Here is an 11,381-nt window from a genome sequence, read left to right on the forward strand (position 1 = left end):
GTGGGATCGAAGGGTGGTGGAAAAAGTAAAGGAAGCAGTAGGGCATTTTTCTGTTTCGTGTAAATTTAAAAATGTTGGGGATCAATTTGAGTGGGCGTTTACAGGTGTCTATGGGCCTAATTTAAATAAGAGGCGGAGGAAAATGTGGGAGGAGTTGGTAGGGCTGATTAGTTGGTGGGATATGCCATGGTGTCTAGGAGGCGACTTCAATATAATCCGCTTCCCTTCGGAAAGATTAGGGGCTGCAAGTTGTACTCGGGCTATGTATGAGTTTTCAGATTTTATCTCTCTCCATGGGTTGATGGATATAGCTATGGATGGGGCCTTTATACTTGGTCCAATACTTCCTCCGCTTCTAGAATAGACCGATTTCTTTTCTCTCCACTTTTGGCAGATCACTTCACTTTGTTCTCCCAAAAAAGGCTTTCAAGAGTACTTTCAGATCATTTTCCAATTTTGTTGGAGGGGGGAAGTCATCGGAGAGGTAAAACCCCTTTTCGTTTTGAGAATATGTGGTTAAAGCTGGAGAATTTTGTTGACAAAGTGAAGGCTTGGTGGGCATCTTACTTGTTCCAAGGCAATCCAAGTTTTATACTAGCTAAGAAGTTGGCAACTTTGAAATTGGATCTAAAAAAGTGGAACGAAGAGGAGTTTGGTAATGTCACTATTAAGAAACAGCATCTATGGAACAAATTGAATGATTTGGATGTTAGAGAAGAGATTCAGCCTTTAACAGCTGAGGAAAAGTTAGAACAAACTAATCTCCGTACGGATATTGAAAAGCTCACTCTCTTAGAAGAGATTAGTTAGAGGCAGAAGTCTAGGATGTTGCACTTGAGGGAGGGGGACGCAAATACCAAATTTTTTCATAGAATGGCTAATTCCCATAGAAGAAATAATGGCATTGAGAGCCTTATGGTAGATGGAAATTTGTCTTCCGATCAAGGCATGATTTCTGATTATATTACTCAATTCTATAAGAAACTATACTCTGAGGAGCAAGTTGATAGACCTTTTCCAGAAGTATTGGTATTTCCAAGGATATCCGGTGATAATGCAGATTGGTTAGATAGACCCTTTGATGAGGCAGAAATTTTTGAGGTCATAAAGAATTTTAATGGTGACAAATCACCTGGTCCAGATGGGTTTCCTATGGCTTTCTTCCAAGCTTGTTGGGGAATTCTCAAACCTGATCTTATGGTTGTTTTTAATCATTTTTATGTTAAAGGTCAGTTTGAGAAGAGTTTGAATGCAACATTCATCACTCTCATCCCTAAAAAAAATGCAGCAATTGAAGTTAAGGATTTTCGCCCCATTAGTCTTGTTTGGGGGGGTTTATAAAATCATTGCTAAGGTCTTAGCCAATAGGCTTTGCACAGTCATGGAAGATATAATTTCAGCCTCACAAAATGCTTTTGTGAGAAACAGGCAGATTCTTGACCCTGTACTTATTGCTAATGAGAGCCTTGACAGTAGATTGAAATTTGATTTGCCAGGACTACTTTGCAAATTAGACGTTGAGAAGGCCTTTGATCATGTAAACTGGAGATTTCTTATGCAGCTGTTAGAAAAGGGTGGTTTCTCTGCTAAATGGAGCCAGTGGATTTTCTTTTGTATATCTACAGTTCTTTTCTCTATTCTGATAAATGGCTCTCCTTGTGGGTTTTTTGAGAGTTCCAGGGGGTTACGACAAGGTGACCCATTATCCCCTTTGTTATTTGTATTGGTTATGGAAGCCCTTGGGAGGATGTTGGAAAAGGCTGCCCATGATGGTCACATGTCAGGCTTTAGTGTGGGTTGTGTAGAGGGAAGATCATTGGTGGTGTCTCACCTTCTCTTTGCGGACGATACTTTGATTTTTTGTGGTGCTGATTTGAACCAGGTTCTGTTTCTCCGTATGATCCTCATTTGGTTTGAGGTGGTTTCTGGCTTAAAGATTAATTTGGGCAAGTTAGAGTTGGTTCCTGTTGGTATGGTGCATAATTTGGACTTATTGTTGACTGTTCTTGGCTGTAAACAAGGTACTCTTCCAATGAAGTATTTGGGTCTTCCTTTAGGAACTAAATGCAAGGATAAGGCAATCTGGAACCCAATTCTGGAAAAGATAGAACGGAGATTAGCAAGATGGAAACGTCTGTACTTATTCAAGGGAGGTAGAGTCACTTTAATTAAAAGCACTTTATCTAATTTACCTACTTATTTCCTATCTCTATTCCCTATTCCTGTTGCTGTGGCTAACCGAATTGAGAAACTACAGAGAAATTTCTTATAGGGTGGCATTGGAGATGAACCAAAATTCCATTTAGTTAAATGGGCTCTTTGTATCGATCCCGTTGCTTCGGGGGCCTTGGGATAAGGAAGATAAGACTTTTTAATGAAGCTTTGCTTGGAAAGTGGCTATGGAGATTTGGGATGGAGAGCCCTTTTAGAGGCAAGTGATAGAGGTGAAATATGGTTGTGAAGGGGTGGCTGGGTGTACTTAGGCACATTAATGGTCCATATGGTGTGGGTTTGTGGAAAAATATTTGTACGGGATGGCCTTCTTTTTCTTGCCACATTCTATATGATGTTGGGGATGGGTCAAGAGTGAAATTCTGGCAAGACCATTGGTGTGGTGAGACTTCCCTTGCAGTCAATTATCCGGAATTGTATAGATTTTGCAGAGACAAGGAGGCTAGTGTGGCTGAGCTTATGAAGCTTGATAATGGAGTCCTCTTTTGGGATGTAAGTTTCTTTAGGGGTGTGCATGCTCGGGAATCAGAGGCATTGGCTGGTTTTATGGATACCATTTATGGTGCTTCGGTGAAAGGATTTGGTGAGGATAAGATGTGCTAGAAACTTGATAGAGAGAAGGTTTTTCTGGTTAAGGATTATTATAGTCTCTTAGTGGGCTCTAATGATTGTTGCTTTCCTTGGAAGTGTATTTGGAAACAGAAAATTCCTTCTCGAGTTGCTTTCTTTGTTTGGACTGCTGCTTTAGGGAAGTGCTTAACGATTGACAATTTACGAAAAATGAAGATTTGGATATTGGATTGGTGTTACATGTGCAAGTGCAATGGTGAATCGGTTGATCATCTTTTTCTCCATTGTCCGGTTGCAATGGATATGTGGGCAATGGTGTTTGGATTGTTTGGAGTTAGCTGGGTGATGCCACAATCTGTAGTGGGGCTATTAGCATGTTGGCAAGGCATATTTGGTTGTCATCGAAATGGGCATATATGGATGATTGTTCCACGTTGCTTATTGTGGTGTCTTTAGAGAGAGAGAAATAGCAGGTGCTTTGAAGATAAGGAGAGATCAATTTCAGACTTGAAGCTATTTTTCTTTAGAACCCTTAGAGATTGGTTGACTGCTTTGCGGAACCAATCATTTTTATCTTTTCTTGATTTCTTAGATTCTTGTAATTTTTGTTCTTGATTGTTTAACCCTTGTATACTCCCTGTGTACTAGGGTGTTTCATTTTTTGATATCAATAAACATCTTACTTATCAAAAAAAACATAAACATGATATCATAAAATTTTTACAATATTTCCATAAGCCAATCATAAATAACTTATACTAACTCTAACGTATCAAAGAAACAAAAGTTATGATTAAGTGAACAAATAACTTATTACACCACATAGTAAACATCAATATATGGAATAGATTCAAATGCTTTTATCATTATTTAAACTACAATATTCCTACATTATTCTTTTATACTTTGATGGCTCTTTACTTTAAGTGAAAAAATGTAATGGACATGTGTGCAATTTTAAACTTTCGCTTTTCAACAATGAATTCGTTATTTTAACTAATTTCTATGACCATTATGCTATAGTCAATTCTTTGTCCTCTTGAGATTAAAAAATACAAATATAAAATTTTATTTCTCCCTTTAAAGTTGTATTATTTTAATTCAATAAAAAAATATTTTTATGTTATCGACGACAATACTTTATATTAATATTTTAACATATTTTGAACATTCTATATAATCTTTTCATGTGACATTTTAAAGCATTATCCATGAATCACGCGGGTGCTTTGCTAGTTACAATTAATTTGACAAACTATTTAACATTTCTTTTTCTTTTTCTCTTTTGGACATTATTGCCACCATTCAATAGCTTTCATTTGCTTATTGTCTCATTGTCCAAGTGTTCAAGATGCACTTAGATCTTATTCAAGACTTAATTGTTTCAACTTAAATCATTACCTACTTTTACCTTTTGTTTATGTGTATATATATTTTTGAAATTTCTCATTTATTTTTCTATGTGTAATACAAATATATTTTTGTTCAACATATTTTTTAAATAAGTGAACTAATGAAAAATATTCACACAAATATACTCAAATAAGAAATAAGACATCAGGCAAAAAGCTATAGTTGACATACTTTCTTCTCCATGCACCTTGTTTCATCATTACCACCCTTGCAGTGCCCAAATCTCAGAGTGTAGGTACCTGTTCCAGCCTTTTGAGGTTGCACACCACTCCGCCACATCTACTGAGAAGTGAATTAATACGTGGATCTTTTGGCAGAAGAAGGAGGCATCTCTAGTGGTAGCTTTGTTTTGTATTCAACTCCTCCTTCATGTATTTTGTTAAAGCTATTTGAAGATGTTTGGGATGTTTTATACCTTGACTTTGTAATATTTAATTTTTCTTAAAGCATACCCTCTTCACACACACACACACACACACACAAAACAAAAACAAACATTGGAATTATAAGTACAATATTTTAATATTAAAATTTTAATTAGAAATTTTCATTCTAATAGTAGGATTAAATTAGGTGGATAATAGCTTTTGGGCCAAACCAATACTAGTAATGGATTTTAAATTTACTATATTAGTGTACTTTTAATAATACATTTTACTTCTTTTTTTATTATGTTAAGTTAACTTCATACTAACCTCAATAAATAGATCTGAACTGCATCTCTCTCTCTCTCTCTCTCTCTCTCTCTCTCTCTCTCTCAATGGGGTATGAAAAATTATGTGCTTCTTTGGTGCTTTAACATTTTCCATTTTTTTCTGTAGTAATATTTACAAATATTTAATTTTAAGTTATGTTGATCCCTTATAAGATTTCAAAGCAAACAGTCAAACCATGCAACCTTCATGACCATATGAATGTACATTTTGCTCTTCTCAAAAAATAAAAAGTGTACATTGCTGACATTATTCTATCTTTTTTTTCAATGTGGGTGTCCAAACTAGTTTATATCGGTTTAATTAGGGCCAAGGGAACAGAATATTTTGATATCGATCAATACAGATTTAGCGTTTTAGGATTACCGAAATAGAAAGAATAGATGAGTTCATATATACCTTATGTTACTTCACAAGAGTTACACAATTTTTAAACTATTGATTTCAATTAAATCTAACGGTTCAAAATAACTAGCAGCCATGTCATTAAAATGTTTTATTCTCACTTATCCTGAAAAGGCAACGTCTATTATTTTAGTTTTTTAACTAAATCGATCAAGTCACAATTTTTTTCAATAAATAATTTGTACTTAAAAAAACATTTTAACATCCTAAAATTATTCATCTCTCTCTTAATAAGAGGGCGTTTGGATGCAGCTTAAAGTTGCTGCATCCACGTTTTGCTGTTTTTTTTTTTTTTTCGCTGCTGCGGGGACAAGCGCGCAGTGCGTGCACTGTGCGCTTACTGTGCGCACACTGTGCATGTACTTTTTTAGCAATTTTTTATTAAAAGTGGGTCATGCAGCACTATTTACACATTTAAAAATTATTTTGCTACAGTGTTTTCAGTTTTCAGTATTCAGCAATAAGTTCTATCCAAACGGACCCTAAGTCTCAAATACCACATACAAGATAGTTTTTTTTTTTTTCTTGTTTTAATCTACACATGAATAGTTGTACACAGTTTCTCTCTTAAGTCTCCATTTCGTTCCTCCTCAAAAAAAAAAAGTCCATTTTGTGGACATGTTAGAGCTCACCTCCTCCTCTGTCCTCTCCACCACCCTTGCCGCTAGCTAGGTCGCGTAGGCCATAAACCCAAGAATAAATCTAATATCACAATTACTTTCACAATTTTGTCACATGACGACTTTGTGAGTAGTAAAATTGTAGATCCACAAGGACCCACTATTTTTTTCCAACACTTTAACTTGCCATGCAGGTGAGTTGTGGCCAAAGTTGTGAAAACCATTCCAGTAGTAAATTTACTCTAAACCCATGGTTGGGACCAGCATAAAGGAAATCCTTCAAATGTATCACCATGAGGCCCATGACCCACAACATCAACTCCATAGTAAAGGTGGTCATGGCCTTGATATCAATAGCAGCTTTGAAGGTCACTGCTCGGATGACAACATCAACATGGTGCTCAACAAGAGCTTTCCACTAAATGGTTTGTTCTCATAATTTGAAAATGCTAGTTGAGCAAGAGGAATCAATTGGGCAATGGTTTCTACACCCAGCGGATCATTGTACATGAGTCTCATTTAGTGTTAGTCTATCATCACTATCTTGGCCTAAATCACACTGAGATGGAAATTTATGATGCTCTTTTAGAATTACCCTTAAGACCATAACTAAAAAGGGAGGGTCTAATGGCAATGGAATTGACTACATTTTCACTTTCACAATTTAAAGTTGAGGGCTGAGGTATCTATAACTACTGTATAATGTCTCTCTCCCCTATAAGAGTCCTCTCTCTCTCAGCTTAGCACGGGTTGCTTTCTCCCCAAATCTCTGTATAGGTCTTCACTTGGCATGCCTTAATCTTTCAAGGTAGGGCATAATCAAATCTCAATGGACCAGGAGGTGATAGATGGCCTTCAGCACCTCTGACTCACCAAAGAAGAAGAAGAAGAGATCTTCATCATTGCTATATGCATATCTAATCTTCTTGAAGAATATTCCTTAAGCTTATTTGATGGTTTGCTTTCTGATCGTCACCAAAACCAACAAGCCTTGAAAAGCACACTTTGATTTGCTTGAAAAATGGGTTCCGATCTGAGAATAGTTGATGTGGGTACGGACATATTCCAGTTCAAGTTCAGTTCAGAATATCAAAGAGAGTAGGTTGAAAGAAATGGCCCATGGAACTTTGACAACAACTTACTGCTCCTCTGCAGATGGAAAAAAGGCCTATCAATATCAAATATCTCCTTCACCCACTCTCTATTTTGGGTCTAAATTTGGGGTCTACCATTTGAAAACATGTTAGAAGAAGTTGGCAGAGATGTGGGATATAGTTGTGGATACAAGTGCTCATGGCAATTAGAACAAGCTAAATTTATGCGGGTGTGAGTTGACCTTTTGATTAACAAAGTTTTGCCTAGGGGAGGTAACGTGGTCAATTGAGAAGGAGGTAAGTTCTAGGTTACTTTCAAATATGAAAGGCTACCCACCTTTTGCTTTTGTGTGGGAAGCTTGGTCATGATGAAAAACACTACTCTGAATCTCCAGATAATCATAATCCAGGTAGATAATATGGGGATTGGCTTAAATAAAAATGGAAATCTCAAAAATGGTTTTGTAAAATCCAAAGCTTCCTGTAGTGGAGGGTATGAAGATAGAGATTGAAGACCTAATAATAGTTCCTATCCGGTGACATCCAACATAGGGGACCCAGCATTGAAACACGGCAAAAAATCAATGACCCCAAGAACTAGTCAGAGTTTGAATGACACAACTCTGGTAAAGGTTAAAATAGTAGAAATGTCAGCAGTTCAGGCGGCGAAAAATTAGGTGGGATTGGACAAGCCAAGAAAATCCAATCACGTGCCTAGTTCTGAAAAGATCTCACATGTTCAGCAAAAAATGCTAACGTTAGAACCCCACCCAAATACTTTGAGTAAAGACATCAGAGATGAATCGTAAACTGTGGGCTTTCAAAATCAATACATCCACGAAGCCTAAGAAGTCACCAGACCTTTGAAACCAAAAGAATTTCCCACCTCTAGTCTTGATCAACATATTAATCAATTGGGCCCTAACAAAGGAAATATGATAAAAGTCAAGGGGAAGTGGAAGAAAATAGCTAGAGAGAAAGGGCAACAGGCCCAAGAGATAGATATGAAAGCCTAAGACAACATTATTGGGCACAAAAGGCCAAGAAGGCTAGACTATGCAGGCGAGGAAGAAGGCAAACCACAAAAGAAGGTATGTGAGACACAACCCTCCGATGCTGATGGCACTTCTCTATTATCAGCGACGGCTGCGTGTCAATGGCGCTAGGCCAGGAAAAATGACTTCCTTATGCTGGAACTACTGGGGAATTAATAACCCCATGACAGTTTATGCGCTGCATGATTATTTACGCCACTAGAATCCCAATATAATATTCCTTTCAAAGACAAAGCTGAGAATGAAGCGAATGGAGAAAATAAAATTCAAGTTAGGTTTTGCCAATGGTTAATTGTTCCTAGTGTGGGTTGAAGTGGAGGCCTTGCTCTACTTTGATCTAGAGATGTTGGTCTGGAAATCAAGAGCTACTCAAACCACCATATTGATGCTATTATTAATGAGTTGTCTAGAGCTTTCAAGTGGAGATTTACTGGTTTCTATGGGTACTATGAAACCCACCTAAGGAATGAATCTTGGAACCTTTTATCTTATCTCAATAAACAATTTTCTTTGCCTTGGTTTTGTTATGGTGATTTTAGCAAAATTTTATATGTTAATGAAAAATCAAGAGGAGTTCTAAGGCCTCAGCAACAAATGGAGGGCTTCTGCCAAGCTGCCAATAGGTGTGGTTTTCAAGGTTTAGGGTACTGTGGCCCGGATTTCACATGGTGCAATATGCAAGAGGGTGCCAGTAGAATCTACGTGCGCCTAGACTTCTGCTATCCCTAAATGGATTAATCATTTCAAGGAAACTAGAGTGCATCATTTAGTCGAATCAACTTTCAATCACTGTGTCATGCTGGTTTCTTATGCAAACTCTCCCTCCAAGCCTCACAAACGTTGGTTCCATTTTGAGGCCATGTGGACCGAAAGGAAGGATTGCCATAAAGTCATTAAAGTTTCCTAGAGCAACGGTGAAATCACAAATACTCTAGAGGGGATAGCACTAGGTCTCCAACATTGTGCCGCTGAACTTTCAAGGTGGACCAAAACTGTGGTAGGAAACATTCCAAAAAAAAAAGGCTTAATTCCCTTACCATCCATGATAGTGATGGAACTAATGGTGCAGAAATTAATATGCTGAGAAAGAAAATCAATGAACTCCTTGATAGTGAGGAAACTATATAGCACCAATGTTCCAAAACTCACTGGTACATTGAAGGAGGTCGAAACACCAAATTCTTCCATGTCCGTGCATTAGATAGACGTAAGAAGAACACAATCCTGGGTCTTTGGAATAATGAAGGCAAATGGTGTGAAGAAAAAGATAGTATAGCAACTACAACAGTCTCCTACTTCTACAACATCTACGCTACCACCTCTCCCACCAATATCAGTGAGGTTACAAGTGTAATCCCTACTCGAGTTACAAAAGAGATGAATGCTAACCTCTCTCGTATTTTCACTAAGGATGAAGTAGTTAAAGCCTTGCAACATATCCACCCAACCAAGGCTCCTGGACCTGAAGGTATGTTTGCTATTTTGTATCATAAATATTGGAATATTGTGAGTCCTAATGTTTTAAACATGATGCTAAATGTTCTTAACTCCAATCTATCTATGTCTGAAATTAATAAAACTAATATTTCTCTCATACCAAAAACTAACCACCCCACCAAGTTGACAGAGTTTCGGCCTATTAGCGTCTGCAACGTAGCATACAAGCTCATTTCAAAAGCACTTGCCAACCGCTTCAAAGCTATTCCCCCTAATATCATTATTGAAAAATCAGAGTGCACTCAGTTCTAGCCACTTGATTACAAATAATGTCTTGTTTACTTTTGAACTCATGCACTACCTGAACCACAAAAAGGAAGGGAAGGACAACTTCATGTCAATAAAGCTTGATATGAGCAAAGCTTTCGACAATGTCGAATGAGCTTTTATTAAAAGGGTTATGGAGAAATTGGGTTTTAGCCAAAGATGGATTAATTTGATTATGCAATGTATCTCTTCTGTTTTGAACTCAATTCTTATTAACGAGGAAGCTCACGGCACCACTACTCCTACTAGGGGTCTTTGTCAAGGCGATCCTCTATCCCCTTACTTATTCATGATATGTGCTGAAGGTCTCTCTACCCTCATTCATGAAGCTGCTCGAAGCCAGCTACTTAATGGCATATCAATTTGCAGGGTTGCCCAATAATTACCCATCTCTTCTTTGCTGATGATAGCCTCTCATTTTGCAAAGCAAATGCTCAAGAATGTAAGAAACTCGTTGACATCCTTAAAAGCTATGAAACGGCCTCTAGGTTGAAAATCAACACTGACAAATCATCAGTGTTCTTTAGCCCTAACACCCCCCAAGAAACCAAAGAGGAGATCCTAATTATTCTAGGACCAATGCAAGATTCATGTCATAAAAAATATTTGAGCCTCCCTTCAATCATTGGGAAGTCAAAAATAGAAGTGTTTGCTGAAATTAAAGAGAAAGTGGGGAAGAAGTTGGCAGGTTGGAAAGAGAAACTCATGTCCATCGAGGGTAGAGAAATCCTCATTAAAGTAGTAGCCCGAGCCATACCCACATATACCATAAGCTGCTTCCGACTACCTAAAAGCCTTTGTGATGATCTTGAAGGGATGATGCAAAACATCTGGTGGGGACAAAAAAAGCAGGAATCAAAAATAGCTTGGGTGAGCTAGAAAAGGATGTGTAAATCTAAGCTTAATGAAGGAATGGATTTCTGCAATCTCCAAGCCTTTAACCTTGCTATGCTTGCAAAACAAGGCTGGAGAATTCTCCAAAATCCAAATTTGCTTGTTGCCCGGGTATACAAAACTAGATACTTTCATTTTGATGATGTGCCCAACTCAAAGAAGGGTAGCAATCCTTCTTATGCTTCAAGAAGTATCCACAACAATTTAGAGGTAACAAGGAAGGGTACCTGATGGAGGGTAGGAAATGGCCAAAGAATCCATATATGAGAAGATAAATAGCTCCCCACTCCAACTACTTATAAAGTGATTTCTGCCCCTAAAGACTTTGGAGACTTTCCAATGGTCTCATTCCTCATCGATAAGGATACAAAATGGTGGAAATTGAATACTATAAAGGTTCTTTTCCTCCCTTTTAGAGCAAAATCAATCCGAAAAATCCCTTTAAGCCACATCTGCTAGAAAATGAACTAATATGGGTAGGAAATAAAAGTGATTCCTTCACGATCAAAAGCACTTACTACATTGCTGTTAAGATTGTTGACTCAGTGAGAAGGGAGAAAGCTCAAACAGGGATTCTAGGTCCCAACTTTGGAAAATGATGTGGCAACTAAAAATACCAGT

This window comes from Castanea sativa, chromosome 6 (assembly GCF_040712315.1).
Source record: "Castanea sativa cultivar Marrone di Chiusa Pesio chromosome 6, ASM4071231v1".
In the NCBI taxonomy this organism is placed as follows: domain Eukaryota; kingdom Viridiplantae; phylum Streptophyta; class Magnoliopsida; order Fagales; family Fagaceae; genus Castanea; species Castanea sativa.